General features: G+C 42.3%; 1 protein-coding gene across 2 annotated transcripts in view; it reads right to left on the reverse strand.

Annotated features, from left to right (window-relative positions):
- Positions 1-25,567, reverse strand: part of LOC126335539 (inward rectifier potassium channel 4-like) — a 1,139,778-nt gene that overhangs the window by 770,562 nt on the left and 343,649 nt on the right. The gene's annotated exons all lie outside the window — the stretch shown is intronic.

The following is a 25,567-nucleotide window of genomic DNA, read 5'->3' on the forward strand; positions in this document are numbered from 1 at the left end:
CTAGGCAAAACAAGTGGAGGGAGCATGCATAGCTGTCAGAACAATTTTGTATAAAGAAGCTGAGAACATAAAATTTCGTAGATTATAGCACTGAAAACACGGCACACAACTGCTGATCCGAATTTCTCGACGAAAACTTACATTCTAGAAATAGGAGATATTTACTAGAATATTGTAAGCAATCTTACACTGTCGAAAAGTGAAAATAATTCTCATGTATGTAATGGTCGTACTGATGGCACACGGTTACGATCAGTTATTTTTATTGCAGTAGGCATGTGCACATAGCCTCATGACCCTTCAAAGACAAGTTTGTAAAAGTGCACTTTTACGCTTAATTTGATGAAGGAATGAAATGTAATAAATAAATACAAAAAATTTGTATTATTGGACAATTGCTGAAGCGCAGAAAATCAAATGATTTACATCTAACATTACGATTTATATCACAAATACCACGTCGTAATTAAAAATTTTCTTTGTAATCCGTGTTTCTTCCATTCTTTTTAAATGTCCATAAAATTTTAGCCGTCCCTTCCTCATTGTATCTATGATCTTTTCTGTATTTTTGTATAGGTCTTCATTTCTCCTTTTAATTCACCTATTTTCCTTGTTTTTCTCAGGACCTAGAATTTTTCTTAGTATTTTTCTCTTTTTTTCTAGTTCTCTTAATTTGCCTTTCTTATTCAATGTTAGGCACACTGATCCAGCCGGCCGCGGTGGTCTCGTGGTTCTAGGCGCTCAGTCGGGAACCGGTGACTGCTACGGTCGCAGGTTCGAATCCTGCCTCGGGCATGGATGTGTGTGATGTCCTTAGGTTAGTTAGGTTTAATTAGTTTTAAGTTCTAGGCGACTGATGACCACAGATGTTAAGTCGCATAGTGCTCAGAGCCGTTTTGAACACTGATCCAAACGTTGCTTGTGTCCTAATAACTGAATTATAATTTTAATCTTTGCTTGTATGGGTATTGATTTCTTATTGTAGTAGTTAATTTATATGCAAATTCTAGCTTTTTTATTCTTTTTTTGTGTTATCCAGTCCATTGGCTAGGATCCACAGTCCCAGGTATTTGAATCTATCAACTCTTTTAATTTTTCCATACTTTGTTTTCATAAACTTTTCTGTACTATGTTTGTGCTCTTTATACTCGGTTTTTCCATAGCGTATTTTTAGCCCAGTCTTTTCAGCAAATCTCGTGTAACAGATCAAGCATAACTGTTGCATCTGTCAGTTATCAATGCTATATCATCCGCAAAGGCTGAACATTTCACTTCAAATTTGTTCTTTCCTTGGCCCATGCTTATGCCCTTTGTGCCTCACTTTTTAATGTGCTTTCCCATGTTTTTACTGTTTTATCGAAAACCAAGTTAAAGGGAATGGGGACAGTCCGTCTCCTTGTCGAACTCCTGTTTTGATTTTGAATGGTTCAGAAATTTCGCCTTGAAACTTAATTCTTGATGTTGTATCTGTGAGCATTTGTTCAACAAACCTTCTGGTGTTTTCATCTGTCCCTGATTCATAAAGTATCTGGAATAGTGTTCGTCTGTCAACTGAGTCGTAGGCCTTCTTGAAGTCTACGAAAGTAACTACTGTATTTTTATTATTGCTTTTAAATTAAGAATCTGATCTGCACATAATCTACCTTTTCTAAATCCTGCTTGATAATCTCCTATTACTTACGTAATAAATATCAGTGTTACAAAATTGTAGTAGTAGTAACCTGTCAAAAATAATTCCGTTTCATGTGTGAAGCATAACCGAACCATTTTGGTTTATCTATCTACTTCACTCCTCTGGGAGTTTTTATTCGTTTGAATGTATTTTTATGAAATTTCTAGTGGAAACTAAAATCGACCATACGGAAAGTATACGCTGTGGACTTTTACCTCTGCAAACTCTTCAAAATTTCGTGCAATGGTTTACTACATCTAATGCTGCACAATAACTGCGTTGAACATCGAAACAAAATTAAGTCATTTGTGGGGGGAAGGAATCAGTCAAGATGATTTGTAAAAATCAAATTTTTGGGCCAAATAGTTTTTGTGAAATCGAATGACAAATTGTGTCAAAGTAGTCGAAACACCATGTGTCTGCACAGGCGAGCAGTGCAATGATGGCAAAATCGCGCTGTGCGGGGGGGGGGGGGGGGGGGGGCACGTCTCTGTAGCAGCGAAAGGGTTAATGCGGCCGTGGTGGCTTTACTTCATAAACTGCGCTCTCCCCCCTAACCGTAAGTTTGCTTGGCGCGTACAACTGGCAACGCAGCAATCTCCCGCGTCTGGGCGGGCATGCGCGAACCGCCAAGATAAAACAATTGAACTAAAGCCGCAGGTTGCGGGAACTGCTGCGTTACTGGAGCGGGCGCTATACAAAGCGCGTGGCGGAAGGCAGCGAGGACAGGTGTTGCCGGCTCGGCGGCCCATTCTGACACAACAACATTGCGCAGCGTCCCCCGCGACCGCTCGGCGACAATAATAGGTCGCCGCTCTTCCAGAAGGGAGCCGCGAGCGTCGAAATAAGCGCCGCGGCGGGATAATTATAGGCGCTGCTGGTGGCGGGCGAGTAGTGGCGTGCGTGTCACCGCATCCACACGCGCTGGCGCCGTCTGTCGCGGAATGCAGGCAGCTGCCGGCGGCGCTTTTGTCTGCAGGCGTTCTGCAGGGCAGGCCAGCCGAGGCGGCCGATTCGCCTGAAATATTGGCGGCAGCCCGCCAGCGCCGGCGTGCGTGGCTCTCCGCGAGAGGACGAGTCCACGTTGTCAGTGGGGCGTAAGCAGTGGAACGAGATAGTTCTCGGAAAGTAGCCGACCGTGAACGACAGTTAGCCAAGGTTACTCAAGGATTAACCCTTAACTACTATCGGCCGTCTCTCAGACCGCTACTGATTTTTGTGTCGAGATATTTCCTACACCCCTGCAAAGCCAAATGGACTCTTCCATGCACCTTCCTATTGGATGTCAAGCTACACGTGCCAGCATTCTTGGATTGTTGCTGCTCTTTGTCTCAAAGACGTACCACAATGTTTGCATGCCGCGTTTTTATTGCATGCTACGGTTTCTCCATGGCGGGGAAAGCTGGGCCTTCTGTGCAACGTGTGTTATGTGAGACAGATGTCTCCACTTGCAAGATGAGCCACAGACACCTTTTGCCGTCCTCGTCTGAAGACGAGAGCAAGTCATCAATGTCAACAGCTGGTGTTCTGATTTGTTTGGAGTGTTCTAGGAAGGACTGCGTGAAGTGTTTGCAGGTGGAAATTGACTAAAGTATGATTCAGTGGCACATGAGAACAAGTATTTAGTATTTACTGGTAATTTTAGAAGTACAATGGTGGCAAAGTTTCACCATTCATAGACTTATGGACTGAAATATTCGCTCTACATTGCAAAGTGAGTCGTAAACTGAAAGCTGACTTCGCACGCAATTTATCGTTAGTCATGTCGGATTTTTCCACCTGGTTATATTGCCAATTTGTAATATAATCTCTCTGATAAAAATCTGTGTTTGATAGAGAGCTAACTATTTGCTGTTATTTTCGTAACTCAGAAAATAAAAATATACTCCAGATTTCGCTTTGTTTTAATTGTCGAAGTGTTTAAAATACCGCAGTGTTTTAAAAAATCTAATTTCTATAAAAGCCACCTCTAAGAAGTGTAATGAATGACTGGAAGTCATGAAACTATATATATTCAGCAAAATTCCGGTTTGATATATAAAACAGAAAAATGCTGTCTTTGAGACCCCTCCACGGTAATTGTTTTCCTGTGAATGACCATAGCAGTTGTTTTGCAGCGGCTCGCACAAACTCCGTAACTTTTGTCTATCCGGTATCCCAACTCCGTAACGTATCAGAAACTGCCCTCTGGCCGGTATTACACTATGAAATTTCTTTGTCAAAGATTTGATCAAAGATGTGATCAAATATTCCGTCAAATATATTTGACAGAGATCTTTCACGTAGCGCTAGAAGGGGTATTACACTGTCATCATATTTTTCGTCAAATTTCAAGATGAATGAAAACAACAACTTGTTATTAACCGCAGCAGTTGCATGTAGCACAATTGCACATGCGGATGTGAAGCGGGGGGAAAAAGGAAACATACCTGGGTGAAGCCGTGGGTTTTACGACCACACGATAAAAGCATTCGCCGGCCGGAGTGGCCGTGCGGTTTTAGGCGCTACAGTCTGGAGCCGAGCGACCGCTACGGTCTCAGGTTCGAATCCTGCCTCGGGCATGGATGTTTGTGATGTCCTTAGGTTATTTAGGTTTAATTAGTTCTAAGTTCTAGGCGACTGATGACCTCAGAAGTTGAGTCGGATAGTGCTCAGAGCCATTTTTTTGATAAAAGCATTCAACAAAACTAGTTACGTGGGCTTATAGTGGAGGACGTCAAGTCGTACATCAATTAGTTAACAATGGATGAGCATACATTTCTTTATGTGCTCAGTGAAGTGTGTCGTCATATCACAAAGCACAATATTCATTTAAGAACTGCTACATCTGCAGAAGACAGGCTCACTGTAACATTCCGATTCCTTGCTACAGGAGAGGGTTAGATTAGGTCAGTTTTGGTTAGGTTAGGTCTGGTCAGGTCTACAATCTTCTTAATCTATTTTTGTATTCAGGGTGCCTCATCAGCTTCATACATCTCTATTAATTTTGTAGTTGTAGGAACACACCAATTATATTTACCGGCAATGTTTATAAAAAACACTACAGACGACAGAACGCTCCAGCGATGCCTAGCACTCCACGTGGTAACATGTCACATTGCACTTGCAGTGAACAGAAGACAAGCGACTTCTTTGATCAAATCTACAGCGAAGCCCTAGATTTGATCAAATATTGAACGACATTTGACAAAGTTCCGTATTACACCATCAAATATCTTTGACAAAGATTTTTCAAAAAGATATTTGACAAAGAAATTTGATAGTGTAATACCGGCCTTACCGCCGGACACCAAACTCAGCAGCATACTGCATACCTATAAGATAAGGTTTTCAAATCTGATCAAACCATCACGAATAATGTTGTGACCAGACCAAACTAAAGGGTGTTTCAAATCGGCCTTTACAGCTTTGGAAATTCATATAAATTAATTTATACTTTTGTCTCGCGTAGTTCGCTAGTGCCGAATCGCACCGTAAGGAGCGCTAGTGGCAGTTGCGTTAAAGATGGCTGCCTTCACTGGACCCGAGCGTTTGAAAAATCGAAGTCGGCGACAACAATTCAGCGTAATTTTCCTAGCAAGTACGCTGAAGATTCTCATAGTAGGCCTTACGAGTGGCATAAATAACAACAATAACAACAGAACAGATATAGAAATAGATGCTCGTTTATCAACAGCAAACAAGACACTTTTCAGTTTCATCATAATTCTAAGAAAAAGATGACTTAGCAGTAACTTGAAAATCCGTTTATATCAATCGACCATTATACCTGTGATGTTATATGGATGTGAAATATTAACATTTAGAAAGAAAGATGAAGAAAAAACTGTTAATATTCGAAAGAAAAGTACTAAGGAATATTTTTGGACCTGTATACGACGAAAATAAAATGGAATGGAGAATAAGAAGATATGAAGAATTAAGAGGGCTGTACAAACACTGTAACATCGTCGAAGTGCTCAAGAGGAGAAGGTTGAATTGGGCAGGCCATATAGCAAGAATGACAGACAATAGACTACCTAGAATGGCATTCAGCAGAAGAATAGAAGGAACGAAAAGAAGAGTCAGATGGCGGGATAACATTCGGGAGGACACAATGAGGATGAACAGCAGCAGCAACTGGACAAACAGCGCACTGGACAGGCAGAAGTGGAAGAGACTCATGGAGCAGGCGCTTGGTCGATAAGGCCCTTGCCACACGTAAAGTGAAGTAACGTACAATAAATGTTTTTTAGGATCAGGGTGCTCGGCAAGATGTGGGAAATCATGAGGTCATCCAAGTACACCTCACGGTGACGTTGAGCGAGTGAGCCGCCGTTTTGTCAACAGAGCTGTGAAATCGAGCAGGCGTGCTTCTTGCGAACTGCAAATCCCACATACGACTGTTTGGCGGGTGTTGCGAAACGGTTTGTATTTGAAACCATGCAGATTGACGATCGTACAAGCAGTAAAAGACACTGATAAAACTGCTCACAAGAACACCTAGCGCATATGTTAAGTCTATTACATGAGGATGAACATTCCTTGGACAAAATCATCTCTTCTGGCGAGTCGACTTTTCACTTAAGTGGCAAGATTGACACATATAGCTGTAGGATTTAGACCAACGAAAAACCATATCAAACATTGATACCCCTAAGCTGAATGTTTTTTGTGCATTGAGCAAGAGCAAACTGTACAGCCCCTTCTTTTTCCGTAAGAGAACCTTCAACGGGATAGGGTATCTGGATATGTTACAACAATATTTGATACCACAGATAGATGAGGATGACCAAGAACGAAATGCTTAGTTCATGCAAGATGGGGCACCACCCCACTACCTGGCTGACGTCCGGGATTTTCTCAGTGACCACTTTCCAGGACAATGGACTGGGTGTGATGCGCCAATTGTATGGCCCCCCACGTTCCCCGACCTGACACCACTCGATTATTTTTTTGGGGTATTTATCAAGGATATTGTGTTTGTACCTTCTGTGCCGGCTTCTCGACCTGAACTTAGACCAAAATTTACGCCCCCACTGAGCAAGTTACACCTGCAATGTGACAGCCAGTTTGGGTAGAAATTAATTTCCGACTGGATGTCTGTAGGATAACCAGCGGAAGCCACATACAACATCTTTAGTTTAAGGTAAAAAAAAAGCTTAATGCGTTTCCCTACTAAATAACACTAACCCCAGCTCTATCTTCTTTCAATAAATTTATGTGAATTTTTAAAGTTGTAAATCCTGTTTGGAACACCCTGTACAATCGACCTGCCACAACGGTAGTTTCTTTGACTGCTGTGTGGCACATTAAACCAGAACACATGAAATATTACTTCATTGTATTACTTAAACGAATAAAAGATTTACTCACCTTTGAGACAGATCTTTGCCACAGGATTTCTTGACAAGTTACAAGTACTATCGACTATTAAAGCATCACCTGATGCACAGATTAACAAATTGTTCTCTTGCAGTACAATGTTTGCCATTTAAACGAACAAATCCATCAATAACTATAACGTCAGTCCAGTACTAACGTTGACTCCTTCACGGACTAGGTGACCTTGCCATGGTCGACACTATACTGACGTCAAAGTGATGGTGGTGCAGATGAGATAGGGCGGCGTGGTCTTGAGGAGCGCCCTCTACAGACCTGACACCAAACTTTTAAATAAACAATTTGAAAATTGATAATGTTTCACTTCTTAGCATTTCTAGAAGCTAATAAATTTTTAAAAAAGAACTTTATCACGGCCTACATGTCCTGTATCGTATGTGATGCAGCAAGTCTCTATCAAGCAAATGTAACCATAGCGCCATGTATCCAATATGACGTCAGGTCTCTATGAAGCTAAAATGTATAGAATACTTATTTGTTGCTGTTTATTGGAATTTTTAGGAATTTTGGGTTAGAAACATTAACAGAAATCAGAACTTTTGTACTCTATTTATTAATTCTTTCAAGCCTCTCTATGAAACCAAAAAGTGCCGCACGTAAAAATGTCAAAGATACAATCATTCCAGAGACTAAATTTTACAAAACAGCGTTTAATACATATTCTTATATAATAATATACTTGATTATGTCTTTTATGTCTTTATGAAGATTACTCAACTTAAGATTTTTCCTTCCACACTCTAAGCTGATGTGTAGTGTGCGTGGAAAGTTTTGAATAAATTCCTTTTTGAAGTGAAACACAGGAATACTTCACAAGTCTGGCATTTTACGACCTTATGACTGGAGCAATCTGGCTTTCTACATTCAGATCTACATTTTTGTCTTCCAGTGAAAATTTCTAGCAAATGCAATGCATTCCTAGATCTTTTGCGTGCTGGTGGGACACCATGTTTTGGTTTACACTTGTTTGCTTCATATTTCCCCTTTCGTCCGACATATTTTGGTCGATGGGCTCCAAAAATATCTCCACAATTTCTGAATCCGCCAAACCTAAAAGCCACGTACACTTACAATATAAATACAGTTAAATTAGATATATAGTCTATCAAACTATTCTTTTTTTTTCTTTTACAGCAAATAAAATGTAGAAGACAAGCTACATTTGTCTTATGTTATTCACACATATATAAAGATCTACATCTACATGTACATTTATACTCCGCAAGCCACACAACGGTGTGTGCCGGAGGGCACTTTACGTGCCACTGTCATTACCTCCCTTTCCCGTTCCAGTCGCGTATGGTTCGCGGGAAGAACGACTGCCGGAAAGCCTCCGTGCGCGCCCGAATCTCTCTAATTTTACATTCGTGATCTCCTCGGGAGTTATAAGTAGGGGGAAGCAATATATTCGATACCTCATCCAGAAACGCACCCTCTCGAAACCTGGACAGCAAGCTACACCACGATGCAGAGCGCCTCTCTTGCAGCGTCTGCCACTTGAGTTTGCTGAACATCTCCGTAACGGTATCACGCTTACCAAATAACTCTGTGACGAAACGCGCCGCTCTTCTTCGTATCTTCTCAATCTCCTCTGTCAACCCGACCTGGTAGGGATCCCACACTGATGAGTAATAGTCAAGTATAGGTCGAACGAGTTTTTATAAGCCACCTCCTTTGTTGATGGACTACATTTTCTAAGGACTCTCCCAATTAATCTCAATCTGGTACCCGCCTTACCAACAATTAATTTTATATGATCATTCCACTTCAAATCGTTCCGCACGCATACTCCCAGATATTTTACAGAAGTAACTGCTACCAGTGTTTGTTCCGCTATCACATAATCATACAATAAAGAATCATTCTTTCTATGTATTCGCAATACATTACATTTGTCTATGTTAAGTGTCAGTTGCCACTCCCTGCACCAAGATCCTATCCGCTGCAGATCTTCCTGCATCTCGCCACAATCCTCCAATGCTGCAACCTCTCTGTATACTACAGCATCATCCGCGAAAAGCCGCATGGAACTTCCGACACTATCTACAAGATCATTTATATATACTGTGAAAAGCAATGGTCCCATAACACTCCCCTGTGGCACGCCAGAGGTTACTTTAACGTCTGTAGACGTCTCTCCATTGATAACAACATGCTGTGTTCTGTTTGCTAAAAACTCTTCAATCCAGCCACACAGCTGGTGTGATATTCCGTAGGCTCTTACTTTATTTATCAGGCGACAGTGCGGAAGTGTATCGAACGCCTTCCGGAAGTCAAGGAAAATAGCATCTACCTGGGGGGCTGAATCTAATATTTTCTGGGTCTCATGAACAAATAAAGCGAGTTGGGTCTCACACGATCGCTGTTTCCGGAATCCATGTTGATTCCTACAGAGTAGATTCTGGGTTTCAAAAAACGACATGATACGCGAGCAAAAACATGTTCTAAAATTCTACAACAGATCGACGTCAGAGATATGGGTCTATAGTTTTGCGCATCTGCTCGACGACCCTTCTTGAAGACTGTTACTACCTGTGCTCTTTTCCAATCATTTGGAACCTTCCGTCCTTCTACAGACTTGCGGTACACGGCTGTTAGAAGGGGGACAAGTTCTTTCGCGTAACTGGCCTGATCACCGTGTAAAATAGTGTCCGATTGTATTTAATGTGATATTGTACATTTACACGTGTCCTGAGACTTGTAAATACGAGCACAGACTTAGAACTCCACATACGTTAAGTATTTAAACCTATTTGCTTTACTTATCATGAATATACCTCTTAAATAATACTACTTCTGTTTGTTACCTTTTCTTTCACATGGCATCTTCCGTCGCTCGCAAACACCGTGCTTTTCGTTAAGTGCTGCCACGTTCTTGTGTCTGAGAGAAACCTGAAAAAATGTCGAGCATGAAGCGCAGATTAACCGGCCGCTGCGAGCGAGCGGTTCTAGGCGCTTCAGTCCGGAACCGCGCTGCTGCTGCGGCCGCAGGACGAAACCTGCTTCGGGCATGGATGGGTGTGATGTCCAACTGGTTTAAGTAGTTCAGTGGAAAATATGCGTTAATGGATAGCTCTGGCAACATGTACAAACCAACGTAAGAACGTATGACTTGTAATGGCTACTATTACTAGTCTGAACATGACGTAAATACTGACGTAATCATGTACCGTAAAATGTCCTCTGTCACCTGCACTTATTCTTGTTACAGCCTGTGTATGCTTGCGTTTCAGACTTGAAAGGCATAACTTCCGTTTTCATAAATTTTGGAAAATAGGTTTTATACTTTGCACTAAAAAGACACTTTACTCGGCAGTCGATGCCACACCGCCGACTAAAGTGTACGTCGTACGCCCGTCTTTAGTAGTCTTATAGGAAACACGTCGGTTTATGACCTGGCAGACTGTATTAACTGTACTCGGAACACTGTTATTTTTTTCTTTTTTTAATGGAAAGAGCAAGAACGAAGCTGCAATAAAATGTATTATTGTCAGGGAACCGAACAAGCAGAATAAAAACTTTTGCATGTGAATGTACCCACAGACGACAAACTTTGCGTCTGAAGTGCAAAACAAGTGGAAGGCGATGTATCTTCTGAGGCAGGTACGTGAGGAAGGGTTTTGCGATGTTTGTGAACGTAGGAGTAATGCGAAGTGCTATTCGACTGTGGTGTTGGCGCAGCTGAGTGCAGAATAATTTATGTTACGATCTGAGTCATTACAACTGTCTGCCCCCAGACATATATGGTAATTCTCCTATCTATGAAAGTGACAATAAATTAAATTATTTTTGTAGAACAAAGTTTGCCAAGATCGCTGGTAACGTTTCTCATTACTGTTACCATTTTCGACAGATCTGCGCGGTCGTCATAGGATCTTTTAACATTATTATACTCCTGGAAATTGAAATAAGAACACCGTGAATTCATTGTCCCAGGAAGGGGAAGCTTTATTGACACATTCCTGGGGTCAGATACATCACATGATCACTCTGACAGAACCACAGGCACATAGACACAGGCAACAGAGCATGCACAATGTCGGCACTAGTACAGTGTATATCCACCTTTCGCAGCAATGCAGGCTGCTATTCTCCCATGGAGACGATCGTAGAGATGCTGGATGTAGTCCTGTGGAACGGCTTCCAATGTTCTTATACAACTGAAGAGTTCTGAATCTGAATTTTATTCTTTTTAGTAATGTAGAATCTTGTACGAAACTTAACAGGTTTCTCGAAAAACAAAAGATTTTACTCATACCGATACCACACACGACGTTCAAAATGTTGTCGATAAAATAATCCTATTTTTCTCTAATTAGATGCATTTTACGGTGGGAGGACAATATGCTCTTCTTTTCTTATGAATAAAAGCCATAAGTGACAAAATTTATTTTCTCAGTCACAGAATATTTTTACTTGACGCTTTGTAATCGTCTTTGACAGAATTTTCTCATCTTTTACGCCAGTTTTCCATTAAAACTACCACTGTGCAGTTTGTTCATTATCTTCCAACTGTTATGTAATTCTCTTTCTATTTTATTCATAGGAACCTCATTGGGTCTGTTTTGAACTATTAAATGAAACATTTGTAATGGATTCCTGTTCGTCGTAACGATGTTACATGAACATAACGCAATTTTCTATCAATGCTAATTGTCTGGATTTGCGTGGGGAAAAATGCAAAGCTACACCAAGCGCGGGTCTTTGATCTCCACGGTTTCTATTATGGTAATTCACAATAGGAACATTAGTCCACTCAAGATACACTTTCTCACTCTGCCTCATAAGTAGGTCACAACGCACTCGTTTCAGAAATACACTCCTGGAAATTGAAATAAGAACACCGTGAATTCATTGTCCCAGGAAGGGGAAACTTTATTGACACATTCCTGGGGTCAGATACATCACATGATCACTCTGACAGAACCACAGGCACATAGACACAGGCAACAGAGCACGCACAATGTCGGCACTAGTACAGTGTATATCCACATTTCGCAGCAATGCAGGCTGCTATTCTCCCATGGAGACGATCGTAGAGATGCTGGATGTAGTCCTGTGGAACGGCTTGCCATGCCATTTCCACCTGGCGCCTCAGTTGGATCAGCGTTCGTGCTGGACGTGCAGACCGCGTGAGACGACGCTTCATCCAGTCCCAAACATGCTCAATGGGGGACAGATCCGGAGATCTTGCTGGCCAGGGTAGTTGACTTACACCTTCTAGAGCACGTTGGGTGGCACGGGATACATGCGGACGTGCATTGTCCTGTTGGAACAGCAAGTTCCCTTGCCGGTCTAGGAATGGTAGAACGATGGGTTCGATGACGGTTTGGATGTACCGTGCACTATTCAGCGTCCCCTCGACGATCACCAGAGGTGTACGGCCAGTGTAGGAGATCGCTCCCCACACCATGATACCGGGTGTTGGCCCTGTGTGCCTCGGTCGTATGCAGTCCTGATTGTGGCGCTCACCTGGACGGCGCCAAACACGCATACGACCCCGGCCTCCCGCATGCCCACTATACGCCCTCGCTCAAAGTCCGTCAACTGCACATACGGTTCACGTCCACGCTGTCGCGGCATGCTACCAGTGTTAAAGACTGCGATGGAGCTCCGTATGCCACGGCAAACTGGCTGACACTGACGGCGGCGGTGCACAAATGCTGCGCAGCTAGCGCCATTCGACGGCCAACACCGCGGTTCCTGGTGTGTCCGCTGTGCCGTGCGTGTGATCATTGCTTGTACAGCCCTCTCGCAGTGTCCGGAGCAAGTATGGTGGGTCTGACACACCGGTGTCAATGTGTTCTTTTTTCCATTTCCAGGAGTGTATTTGAATTTCATCAGTCATGAATAAGAGCAAAAGTTCTTTCTATTTCGAAATTGCAAGTTCAAACGTTATTTTACACCTCTTTTTGCCTTGTAACGGCCCTGTCCTGTTTTCCTACTTCTAATTATACGAGTAGTATTCTCTTATTGTCCCTTGATATGTGTGGCAAGATGCGCCTGTTAAAGTGCGTGACGTTGCTACGATCTAGCGTGTGACTACAAACTCACACGGATTAATAAAATTTACACATCTAGATGTGCTTCTGTTTAAATTGCACTCTTTAGAAAAGCAAGATATCCTGTTGTTATAATAAATGCGATAGTTCTATGTGAATAAAAAAAAACACGTTTTATATAAGCTCGATGAAATATTTAGGCTACGTTTGGTATGCTTTTGTTTTGTGTTTTTTTTTTTAAATTTTACTTTTTTGAGGACATTGCATTTTCTAGTGCTATACAATAAATTTGCATTTTTAAATTATTTTTACTACAACTGCCCTCTGTTTCACATTACAAATCAGCCATTTTCGAATAAAATCTGAATTAAACATTGATCGTTTCAATTTCACTGAAAACTGTTTACTTTTAAGTGGCAGAAAGGAGTATAACTACGTAGAACAAAATTGTTGCGTAGGTTACACGGCCTTGTATATTTGCTCACTTAGTTTCTAGTGATACACCTACTAAAATGTAAATAATTTGTCGTATTTCTCTACCGTCTTTCAGCATCGAGTAGCCTTTTTCAATACGGAGGTGAATAATCTCTTGAACACAGTCACTTGCGACTGTAACAGTTTTGGTGATACTGCGGTGATGCTTAGAGCACCCGCAACTGCACGCCTGGAATTATTCGTGACAACCGATGGATTCCCTGCCTGAACGGAGAGGTCTATCTAGAAGATTTCTGCGTAATGGCGCTTCCTGCCATTGTTTCCGCCAACATTGACACCCTGCTCGCAACAATCACTCTCTCTGTTTCTGTCTCTCTCTCTCTTTCTCTCGTCACTCAACAGTGTCTCCTGCCGAGGCGGTGGCAGTCGATTCAGTATTTGTGTGCAGTAATCTTTGATTTCTTTTAGCTCTACCCTTTATGATTTATTTAATATCTTAGTAAACTAGAGGAAAATAAAAAAAAGTGATAGTGATATAACGCTGTGATAATACAGCCTCACTGACAAAAGTTGGTAGCTCACAGAGATACGTCGCATCACAATAGTAACACAACAACACACAACCGTCAATAAATGTGAACTTAACAGAAACTTCTGCTACTGTATACGATAGCTAACTATATATGCGTTGTAGATTGGCGATTTGTTGCAAATTCTATTATGATCCTTGTCCTCTTCTAGATTTTTTACCCTACGCTATGACTTTTGTACGATCTTTTACGATCCAAGCAACGCATCTCTGAGTTGCATATTTTTCACATGTACTTCTAAGTTCAGAAAGGTAGTAATGACATCGTTTTAGTGTCACAGAAACTTGAAGACCAAAACGTGAGCCTCACGAGCCTATATTGTAACTGATGTGGGGTGGAGTTTAGGCAACGAAAATCGGAACCCAAGGAGAGAATGCGTCCCAACTGGACCACACACGCGAGGCAGCAGTAAATAAATTATTCTGAAAATATTCGCAAGGGAGTGCATACGCCGCGAAAATATCTGCTGGTGACGTTGTGAAACGGCCAATGCGTCACCAAGGGCGAAAATCATCGGAGCGCCTCGGCGTCCTGAGACCAACATGCTAAAACGGTGTCCGCCGGTATTTATAATCACTTTACCACACACAAACAATTCATTACACGTTGACAGCGTTTATTTCGCAGAACAAAGTTCTAAGTGCGTTTAAGAAACGTCGCCACAAAGCGACTAGAAGTGTAGCAATGAAGTACCGATAAATTAGTTTTCTGGCTTTGATGCAAGAGTACTTGCTAAGGAAAGTAGAACGCATGTGTTGAGCCATTAAGAAATTTTATAATACAAGAGACAGGAACCTGAGTGTGCACTAAGATTTATGTACTACAGTACTGACACCGAAGCCTTCGTGTCTTTCGTGAGGCAACAAAAGCGTACCCATATTCCATATTCGTCCGCAGCTAATAGTCTAATGGATAGGATCGCTGCCTCTAGACTACAGGATCCCGGGTTCGATTCCTGGCCGGACTGGAGATTTTTTTCCTTCGGCGCTGACTGTTTATGTTGTTCTAATTATTTCATCTCTGTGTCATCATAAGTACACAAGTCGCCGATGCAGTGTAAAGCAAAAAGACTTGCACCAGGCACCCAAGTAACTCTGGACAGGGGTCTCAAGGTCAACACTGCCACACGACCATTTGTTTTCAGTTTGCGGAAGGAAGAAGGATGCAGAAAATATCATACAAAATAATACTCAAAATTGTTGACAATTCACCTTTCAGTACCAGTGGTTCTGCCTGAAACCACGATACTGTTATTTTTTTAAGATCTCAGTGCCTTTCATACTTTTTACTGAGGTACTTTTGCGAATGTAGTGCACTGTAGCAATCACTTACAGCGTTCGTCGGCGAAGGTCGGTGCAGAGATTGTGCTATGTGATTTTAGGAGACCCTTACATGCGGTGTTTTTATAGTGACATTATTTATGAATATTGTAAAAAATTTTACTATTAATTTTGTGAGTATTATCTAAATGAAACCACCACCAAAAATTTATTAAATTTTAGGTCCATTTTTTCTTGTTATGTAGGACTACAATTTGTTTTAGGCATTATTACTTAATGGAAGTTACGAGATCATGGGTCTTGTCCAGTAAAGAAGCAAATTTGCTTTCAAATATATCACAAGGAAAGGTGGGTGGCTGAAAATTGTAGCCGCGCGGGATTAGCCGAGCGGTCTCAGGCGCTGCAGTCATGGACTGTGTGGCTGGTCCCGGCGGAGGTTCGAGTCCTCCCTCGGGCCTGGGTGTGTGTGTTTGTCCTTAGGGTAATTTAGGTTAAGCAGTGTATAAGCTTAGGGACTGATGACCTTAGCAGTTAAGTCCCATAAGATTTCGCACACATTTGAACATTTTTCTTTTTTAAATTGTATGCCCCAGTGGTTCCAGAACGAAACCACCTTCTTAAAACAGTCGATTGTATACCTGGCAGTAGTGGCAGTAAAATGCACCTAATATGTAACACGTATGTTTTCGAGGGTGTCCGGATACTTTTGATCACATAGTGTATGTCCAGGCGTCGTTCACTTCGCGGCCCAGGTACAGCCATGGAGAAAATCTCAGGTCGTGAATTTTGTGACGTGCTTGTGGGATGACTTCGACTCAGAGAAAAGAGAACCAAAACACTGCTGTATGCACATATCAAGGTACGACATATAAAGGTACTTGGAGGTATACCTGTTGCACGCTGTATCTGTATCCGTTTTGACTTCAGACTCGTGTGCTTTGCCAGCTGCGTTATGGTGCTGGTCGTTTTGTTAGGGTTTAGGTGTAGATGTCACTTGTAGCAGTAAGTGTTCAGTACTTCCAGTTATACATTCAGTGTTTTGTCGTGGTGGTTAAAATTTTTACTTTGATAATCCAGGTCGAATACTTACGAAAACTTTCTTTGGTATCAGGAAGTTTATGTTATTACAATTTTAATGGACAGCAGCGTACACAGTAGCTCATGAGCGACAACCGTGCTGTAGCCAGACAGCGGTCCGAATCACGGCTGTAACAGACTCATACGAACGCCTCGCGTCTTAGAGTTCCAAGGATTCCCGTTTCATTTAAAGACAACACTTCAGACTCGCGTGCACTGCCAGCTGACAGAGATTGCCTCGGCTGACGTCGGGATGACAGAGAGAATATGATACGCTTTTAGAGAAGCAAACTGCGCTGCAGTTGCGCCTGACGAGAGACAGGGGGCAGCCGACGTGTGCGTACACAACGCTGACTCACGCGTCACTCCCACCACAATGGCGCTAAATCTCCTGGCCAAACCTGTCTCTTTAAATCTCCTTCGTCATGAAGGTAACAGATCATGTTCTGAAGGAAGGCTACTACAGGAAAACCACAGGTGCAGAGTAATTGCTTCCAGTTACTCTGTCAATACGTCGACAGTTCCATCTGCAAATGAAGGTCATGTCAAAATGGAAAAAAAGAATATGTTTCCAAACAATCTCCCTCGAAGAAGATACTTTACCTCCAGTGCTGCCTTAACCGAACTGCATAAGCAATGAACAACTGGCCGAGATTTCTTTCGTAAACAATGTCACCGTTGACAGATATTTGAAATCGACGCCAAGACCACTAAAATTATGGTTCAAATGGCTCTGAGCACTATGGGACTAAACAGCTGAGGTCATCAGTCCCCTAGAACTCAGAACTACTTAAACCTAACTAACCTAATGACGTCACACACAGTCATGCCCTAGGCATGATTCGAACCTGCGACTGTAGCGGTCGCGCGGTTCCAGACTGAAGCGCCTAGAACCGCTCGGCCACGCCGGCCCACTAAAATTACCCTTTTAAAAAGAAAGTTATATACTTCGGCAACTAGCTTAAGCAGAACGTATTCCAGTTGTGCTGTTTTCATCTAATTTCTTCTGCCAGACGATGGTCCCTTAGATCGAAATTATTTGCAGAAATGAATAATATCATTATTAGAACAGTAGCTTTGGTGGAAATGATATCGTATGAGCCGGCCGATGTGGCCGAGCGGTTCTAGGCGCTACAGTATGGAACCGCGCTACGGTCGCAGGTTCGAATCCTGCCTCGGGCATGGATGTGTGTGACGTCCTTATGTTAGTTAGGTTTAAGTAGTTCTAAGTTCTAGGGGACTGATGACATCAGAGCCATTTGAGCCATATCGTATTACACGCTCCTGAGCTAGAGAGAGAGGTATTGGAATCCTGTTGCTTAATACCCACTGACAGTAAGAGTGAATCACTGTACTATTTCCTCGGACAAGCCGTCTTGGGCCTAACTGGTGAAATCTACTATGTAAAGCAAAGGATATTATTTCATACTTCTCCTTGAGTTATACATGTTGCAGATGCTACCAAGTGCGCAAACTTCAAACTACGTTCGTTTCATTGGGGCTCAAATTTAACAGTAAACATAAATGGTAGGTTGACTTTGAACAATACGATATGCCAACGCTGCAGTTAAAACCGCAGCAACTATTTGCTTATCACTCATTCGGGTAAGCCCTGTATCTACATCTATACTTTGCAAAACATCTGACCATGCCCGGCTGAAGCTATTCGAGCACCGACATATTTTTTTTTTTTTCGGTACTGTTCCAACTGTGAATGGCACATGAGAGGAACGATTCTTGGTAAGTATTCACTTGATTTCCTTCGATTTTATCCTTGTCGTCGTATCGTAAGATAAATGTTCAAGAAAGTAAAAGTTGCGCGACTTTTCTTGGAACGTACGCTCTCGGAATTTTCACAGCAAAACATCTCCGTGACTCACAACGCCTCTATTGTTGGGTCCGCCACTGGAGCTGGATAAACATCTCGATGACGCTCTACTGTTTACTAAACAAACCTGTGACGAAAGGCGATGCTCTTTTTCGGACCTTCTCCATCTCCTCTGTTAGTCATTCTACGAGACAATGACTAACGACCAGTAAATGAACGGCCACGTCCTTCTTTTCTGAATTCACTTATTTTGCATTCTTCTACTAAATCCCTTACAGTTGTATTCCTATTGACGATCGACGTGCAAGCAAACGACGATGGGTAGTTCCTGCTACTTACGTGCAATATGTATTTTTCGCTCGGAGTTAACTGCCAATCTTTACACTAAGCATTTAAGTACAGGTTTCTGGCGTTCTGACTTCCCCTCGCATAACAGCCTTATACGTGAACAGCCTCATTATTTTACCTGTATACAAACTCTTCAAATATGCCTGAAGCTACTTTCGCATCTGTTTATTCTATAAAACTTCAGTTTCATAGCAAATATTTAATTCGGGGACAAAATTAGTCCCATATTCCGTAATGTATTTTCATTTTGACTGGGTGACAATGCAGAACTCTGTTTGAGGTCAATTAGAAATCACAAAATACGATATCAATCTGGAGCCGCCATCTACTTTCTGGATCTCATAGACAAATAGTACGAACTGATATTCACAAGATTGTTGTTTGTGGAATATATATGGATTTATACAGGGCAGATTTTCAGTTTCCGAAAATTTTCTATTGTATATTGACACAACATTGCCCTTATACGTTTACTAATTGTATGTCTGACGAATGAATTAAGAAATGGAACAATTATTTGAAATTAGTATTTTATCGACCCACAGCAACTGTAGTCGCATATAATAGAACAATAAGCAGACAGTTTTATGCAACTGGTTGCTTATTATTTCATTATATTGGCGCTACAGTCTGGAGCCGAGCGACCGCTACGGTCGCAGGTTCGAATCCTGCCTCGGGCATGGATGTGTGTGATGTCCTTAGGTTAGTTAGGTTTAACTAGTTCTAAGTTCTAGGCAACTGATGGCCTCAGAAGTTAAGTCGCATAGTGCTCAGAGCCATTTGAACCATCAATAGCAAGCGCCAGTTTTCGGGAAGTAATCCACTGTTCGTGGTTTGCCCAGAAATTATTGCCAACGTGTTAAATCTTCAGGATGTTAACATACGAAGATATGTCGCTATGGCAAAAACCTGCCCTCGCGCAGTGCTATTAAGTATTCAGAATTGATATAAAAATGAAATATAAGAATATATGAATTTACAAAAGCAGTCACCTCTGAAAACAGAATACACTCAAAGATTATATAATAATGGTATGATGCTTATTGCGAAACCTAGTTGTAGTTTTACAATTAATATGATGTCCTTGCATCCTCTAAGTTGGTAACACACATTCGTGTAGTGGCCTTGAACGGACACGAATAAATAAATGAAAAAATAAAATAAAATAAATAATAATAAGCCGGTTTCTTCAGAAACTGGGAATAACAGAAGGAAACTTGAAGGATTGGACAATACTCAGGAAGAAGCTTAGACAAAAGAGTTTCCAGGACGGACTGCCAAGAAAGAAGACTGGTGCCCTCTGGACAAAGGAGAAGAAGGAACAACACAGCCAGAGGATGCATAACTACTGGGCAAACGTCAAATCCCACTCCACACGCAATAGTTGAATATCGTGGTCCTTAGTTGGCTTACACGAAATAAGAAGAAGAAGAAGCGGGTTTCGAACATGGGACGCAAAAAGTGAAAGAATATGACGCTAGCCGTTTTCCCGCTACTTGTGTTGAGTCTATCACGAGCTGAAAGGCATCTAAATTACTCCCAAAACTTTGACGGTCTTTTCTGAGACATCCCCCCATACAGCTCCTGTATGAACGGATCCCCTTCTCCCACCTCCTCCTTTTCCCCCAACATCTCCGCATCCTTTACATTGTCCACAGGCATGATCCCCCCCGCCCTCTGGTTTCCTCCTTCCTCTCCACCCCCTTCCATTGCCGCGCCTCTATCGCTGTATCCCTCCCTCCCTCCACCTCCACATCCTCCATCTCCTTCACCAGGACAATTTCCAGCGCCTCCCCCTCCCAAATGATGATCTTCGCCGTGACATCTACCCTTGCTTCCAACTATAACCTGGCCTTGTTCCCCCCCCCCCCTCCCCAGGGCCCACTTTTTCCTCTTCCCTCCTTCTTCCAGAGCGGATTTTCCTCCTCCCCCCCCCCCCCCCCTGAGCCCCTGCACCCCATACTTGCCTCTTTCCTTCCCACATCCCTCCCTACCTGGCCCTCTCCAACGCGCCCCCCGCCCATCTCCCTCTTCTCTTCCCCTCCCTCCCTCCCTCCCTTCTTCGAGTCTCCCTCATCTCCTTGCGCCTGGCAGATCCTCTGTTTTGATCATCATCAGTGTGCCACGTCAGTGTTGAATTTAGCGCTGTTTCTCCTGTGCATCAAGAGGTGTGATTTTAATTGTGTACCGCCTTGAGGTTCGCTGTCAGTGTTTGTTATGTGCTACGCCATCTGTCGATACCTTTTTTGCTCCAGTCATACTGTGCCTTGTGTTCCTTTAATTGTCGCAATGTGTGGCTTTTTGTGTGCTCTACTTTTAAACTGTTTTTTATCTCCATTATACAGTCGCCCCTTTTTTTGTCTATTGCCTTCCATGATGTTCCCCCTTTTTTATATCTATGTTCACCATATTCTGTTCTTTGTATATTTTTCACTATCTTCTATTGTTTGTTCTATGTCTTTCGGCTGACGAGCAGCACATATGCTGCTGCCAGCCCGCCCCGATGGGGAACTGAAATACAATAAAGAAAAAAAAATTCTGAGAAACGGTGACTATCTTCGGATAAGTCAAGAGACGTGTTTGTTTACTTTGGCTTTACTTCCACTGAATGAAATTTATGGGAAATCGGTTTACGGCCCTTGCCGTGTTCTCCTCATTAGCACTGCGACACCTTATTCGTTGTCAGACTAGAGCAACAGTTCTCAGTGGTCATTCAGATGATGCCTATTTCTAATCATGTAACGAGATTTTTCGCTATGGTTAGTATGAGGAGAAATAAAGTGAGGAGGGAAGCAGAAAGCAGAATGAGATGAAGGGTTTGGAGGAGATTTAGCAGAATTCAGTGAATGTGGTACACCTTAGACAAGATTGTTGGTACCTGTTGTTGTTCTGTAAATAAGTAAGGTGAGCAGGAGTACTTGTCTCGGTTATGCAGCGCGGTGCTGGACACTGTGTGTGCGTCAACACGGGTGAGACGCCTCATTGGGCGCTGGGCTCGGTTTTAGCGACATGGCGGGCCCGCGATGCCGGCAGGCGTCTTAATTTAGAGGTGGCCGCTATTTCAGAGCCACTTTTCTCGTAAAGTAGCGGACGCCGCTGGCCGCTTCGTTTCCTTGTCGACTCGCTCGCTGATTTACAATGGCGTGCCGCGCGCTCTGTTGTTCCAAGGAGAAACATCAGACGCCGGAATCCCCACTAATGCCCCAGATGCAAGCCTGCCTCCCGTTATCGTCGCAGAGACGGCCGGATAGTTTTTCGTCCTCAAATACTTGTCAAATAATGAACCACCACAATTCATATATCGTTTTTAATGACCAGCTGAATCTCAACAATAATTTGCAGTCGTGTTTGCTTCCTCTGTCGTCTAAAGCGCAGTAGTATTTTATGCTATATTGTACGAGTAGTTAATTAAAATACAGTTGTGTTTACATACAATAAAGCGATATGTTTATAGTGCATCTTCTCAACAAGTCGAAACACCGTTCGGGATCTGCTTTTTCGGTAGTTTCGCTTCTTTTCTGTTTTCCCGTGATCACTTACGCAATTGTATCTGGCGACACAAAGGGCATCCGGCCACCCCTTAAAATTAACACGCCAAATCCGGTTAACCATAACAGCAGACCCCGCCATTCGGGATACATGCTTGGAAAGAGAGAGAGAGTTATGCAGTTGTATTGAAGCCACTACTACTTTTTCCTACTCTGTGCCAACCGTGTCAACTTTGCGAAGCCCGAGTGCTCTAATAATGTTTGCTGTGTGTTACGAATTTCGTTTCCCCTAAAGTTTATCCCATCTTTAACCATTTGTTTCATAGTAGAAGACTCTCTAAAAACGTTCACACTTTTATCACTAATCTGTTCTCCGCTATGCTCTATTATAATAAGAGTCTGACGTGCTATTTTCATTGTCCTATATCAATACGTATATCATATTACATATTAATATAAGCAATAAATTTGTAAGATCCATTCATAGCTTATGTTCATTAGCTGAATTTCTTCTTTCATAGTGTTTTTTGGCACATTATGTAATTAAATTACATACAAGGTATAAAGATCATGGTTTTATCAGTAGTTCCGAATGGTATCTACACGTTTTCCACTTCTTTGCAACTGAGAACACTTAATTTTCGCGAAGGCTTCTACTGTGTCACGACGGAAACTGGAACTGATTCTCTTATTCCTCCGACAAAATCTTTTACATACCACCATCTTTAAAGTGTCAATATTTCCACTGCTTAATGTCTAATACTGCTGAAATTTTAGTAGCATTCATTGGTAATAACGGCTGCAGATAATAATGGGTTGATAGCCTACAATTACGTCTATATCTGTACTCCGCAAGTAAATTTACGTAAACGTCCGTTTAACCTGTAATTTCTCTCATTTTCTCGGTATGATCATTTCACAAGACGTATGTGGGAGGAAGTAATACTGTATGTTTCCCTTCTCTGCCTGGAACGCAGTCTCTCGGAGTTTCAGTAGTAAACTTCCCCGTCATACACAACGCCTTTCTCGTAGCCTTTGTCACAGCAGTTCACTGAGCTTCTCCGGTATAGTGCTATCGCCCAGGGTGAACGTGGCAGTGACGAAACGCGCCGCTCTTCGTTGGATCTGTTGTATCTCTACTACTATTCCAATCTGGTAAGGATTCCGGACACATGACCATTGAAGAACTGGTCGACCAAATTGAGAAAAATCATTTTGGGTATTAGGCTGCATCATGATGAAACAGTAAAAAACTATTAAAATACCGACGTTTCGACCATCTTCGCAGCGGTCTTCTTCGGGGCACAAGTTCTTCACCATAAAGAGGACTCCGGCAAAAACAGCTCAAACGTCGGTTTTTTAGTTTTTTTACTGTTTCATAACGATGCTGCATAATACCCTAAATTATTTTATTCAAACAGACGATGGCCGAGGAAGCCTAAGAACTAACAAACACTCGGACAAGTTTTTTCTAAGCCACATCTTTCATGGATGAGTTACATTCCTTAAGATTATTCCAAGGAATAACAGTCTGGCATCTGCTATTCCTAGATTTTTTTCTAGTTTTGTCCTGCCGCTTTATGTCGCTCTGGGTTGTTGCTCCTGGGTGTTTTACGGTATTTACTGTTCCCAGCGATTTGTCGCCAATATAGTAGTCGTACAGTAGTGGATTTCTTTATTTGTTTCCAGTACTTTATATATATTTACGTTCATGATCGATTGCCAGTCCCTGCACCAACCATCGATCGTCTACAGATCTTCCTCCAATTCACTACAGGCTTCTGGCGAAGCGAGCGAGGTGGCGCAGTGGTTAGCACACTGGACTCGCAATCGGGAGGACGACGGTTCAACCCCGCATCTGGCCCTCCTGATTTAGGTTTTCCGTGATTTCCCTAAATCGCTTCGGGTAATTGCCGGGATGGTTCTTTTGAAAGGGCACGATTGCCTTCCTTCCCAATTCTTCCCTAATCCGATGGGACCGATGACTTCGCTGTTTGATCCCACCAACCAAGCAACCAAAGCCTCAGCATTGCTGTTTGTTCTTCTGTATGTTACCACATGATGAATAATAGACTTACTGCCGAAGAACGGTTGTTACAACTACAATCTCTCTCATGTACTGTCACCGACTTTCCGTATATACCATTGCAAATCTGTTGCTTCACACCTTTTCATTTCGCATTAAGTGAAAGACGCATGTAATGACTCTTTCTGTGACCAAGCAGTTTGGCTCACAAGCAGAATCAGGAATGTGCGACCTATCGATGTCGACGAGCTTCGGCGTACATACCGGGGTCCGTACGAAAGTAACTCACGGAAAGGATTTAGGACACTTTACCGTCGTTTTCGAAAGAAAATTATCATATGTCGTGACGTAAGATCATGATCGGACCAGATGGAATCAGCTAGAACTGACGAAAACAAGGAACTTTTGTTTGAACATAACAGGCTCTCAACCTAATAGTTTCCGAGAAATAGAAGAATTAGTGGTCTCGTTCGGTCCCAGATACAGTTGAGGAGGACAGCCCTTGCTAATGGCGATGGCAAAGTGAATCAAGGCCTACATTCAAATCACAGTGAGCTCTTGTGTCCGTCGATTCGAATCGCACGTGTTGCAATATTTTTTCACTATAGCTGACAAATTCGTCGCCAGGTAACTGCAACTGTACTGATATTTAAAACAATTTTAATATATAGTTTTCTTCAGGTCGTTTTTTTTTAAAATTCGTATCTAGTTTCACTCTCCGCGGATCATCTTCATATCCAAATAAATTAAAACCAAATACTTACTGTCTATTACATTAAAGTAAGTGCACTCTTAATAATTTATCGATAACTCTTACATAGTTTGACTTCTTAATTTTACGCAAGTTACTGTATTGTTTTACCGAATGCAAACCCGTTAAGCTAATAACGTCCCCTTCGCTCCACTTTTCTTCCCTTTCCCATTCCCACCGGTTCCCCTTCCTCCACCAGTTGTTGAGTCTTCAGCCCGAAGGCTGGTTTGTTCCAGATCTCCATTCTCCTCTACCCTGTCCATGCCTACATGATCTACCCGTCTAATCTTCAGCATTCTTGTGCAGCACCACTTTTCCAAAGATTCTGTTCTCTTTATGTCTCAATTGCTTGTCGTCCGCTTCACATCCAATTAAGGCTACACTCGAGGCAAATATCTCCAGAAGCACGTAATACTTAAGTTCACAAATCTGTCTTCAGAAACGGTTTTCTTGCAATTGCCAGATTGCATTTTACATCCTCTCTACTTCGGCCATCATCAGTTATTTTACTGCCTAAATGGCAAAACTCATCTACTACTTAAAGTGTCTCATTTCCTAATCTAATTCCCTCAGCATCACCTGATTTAATTCGACTACGCTCCATTATCCCCGTTTTGCTTTTGGTGATATTCATCTTATATCCTCCTTACAAGACACTGTCCCTTCCGCTCTTCCAAGTCCTTTGTTG

The sequence above is a fragment of the Schistocerca gregaria genome, chromosome 2 (assembly GCF_023897955.1).
Source record: "Schistocerca gregaria isolate iqSchGreg1 chromosome 2, iqSchGreg1.2, whole genome shotgun sequence".
Taxonomy (NCBI): Eukaryota; Metazoa; Arthropoda; class Insecta; order Orthoptera; family Acrididae; genus Schistocerca; species Schistocerca gregaria.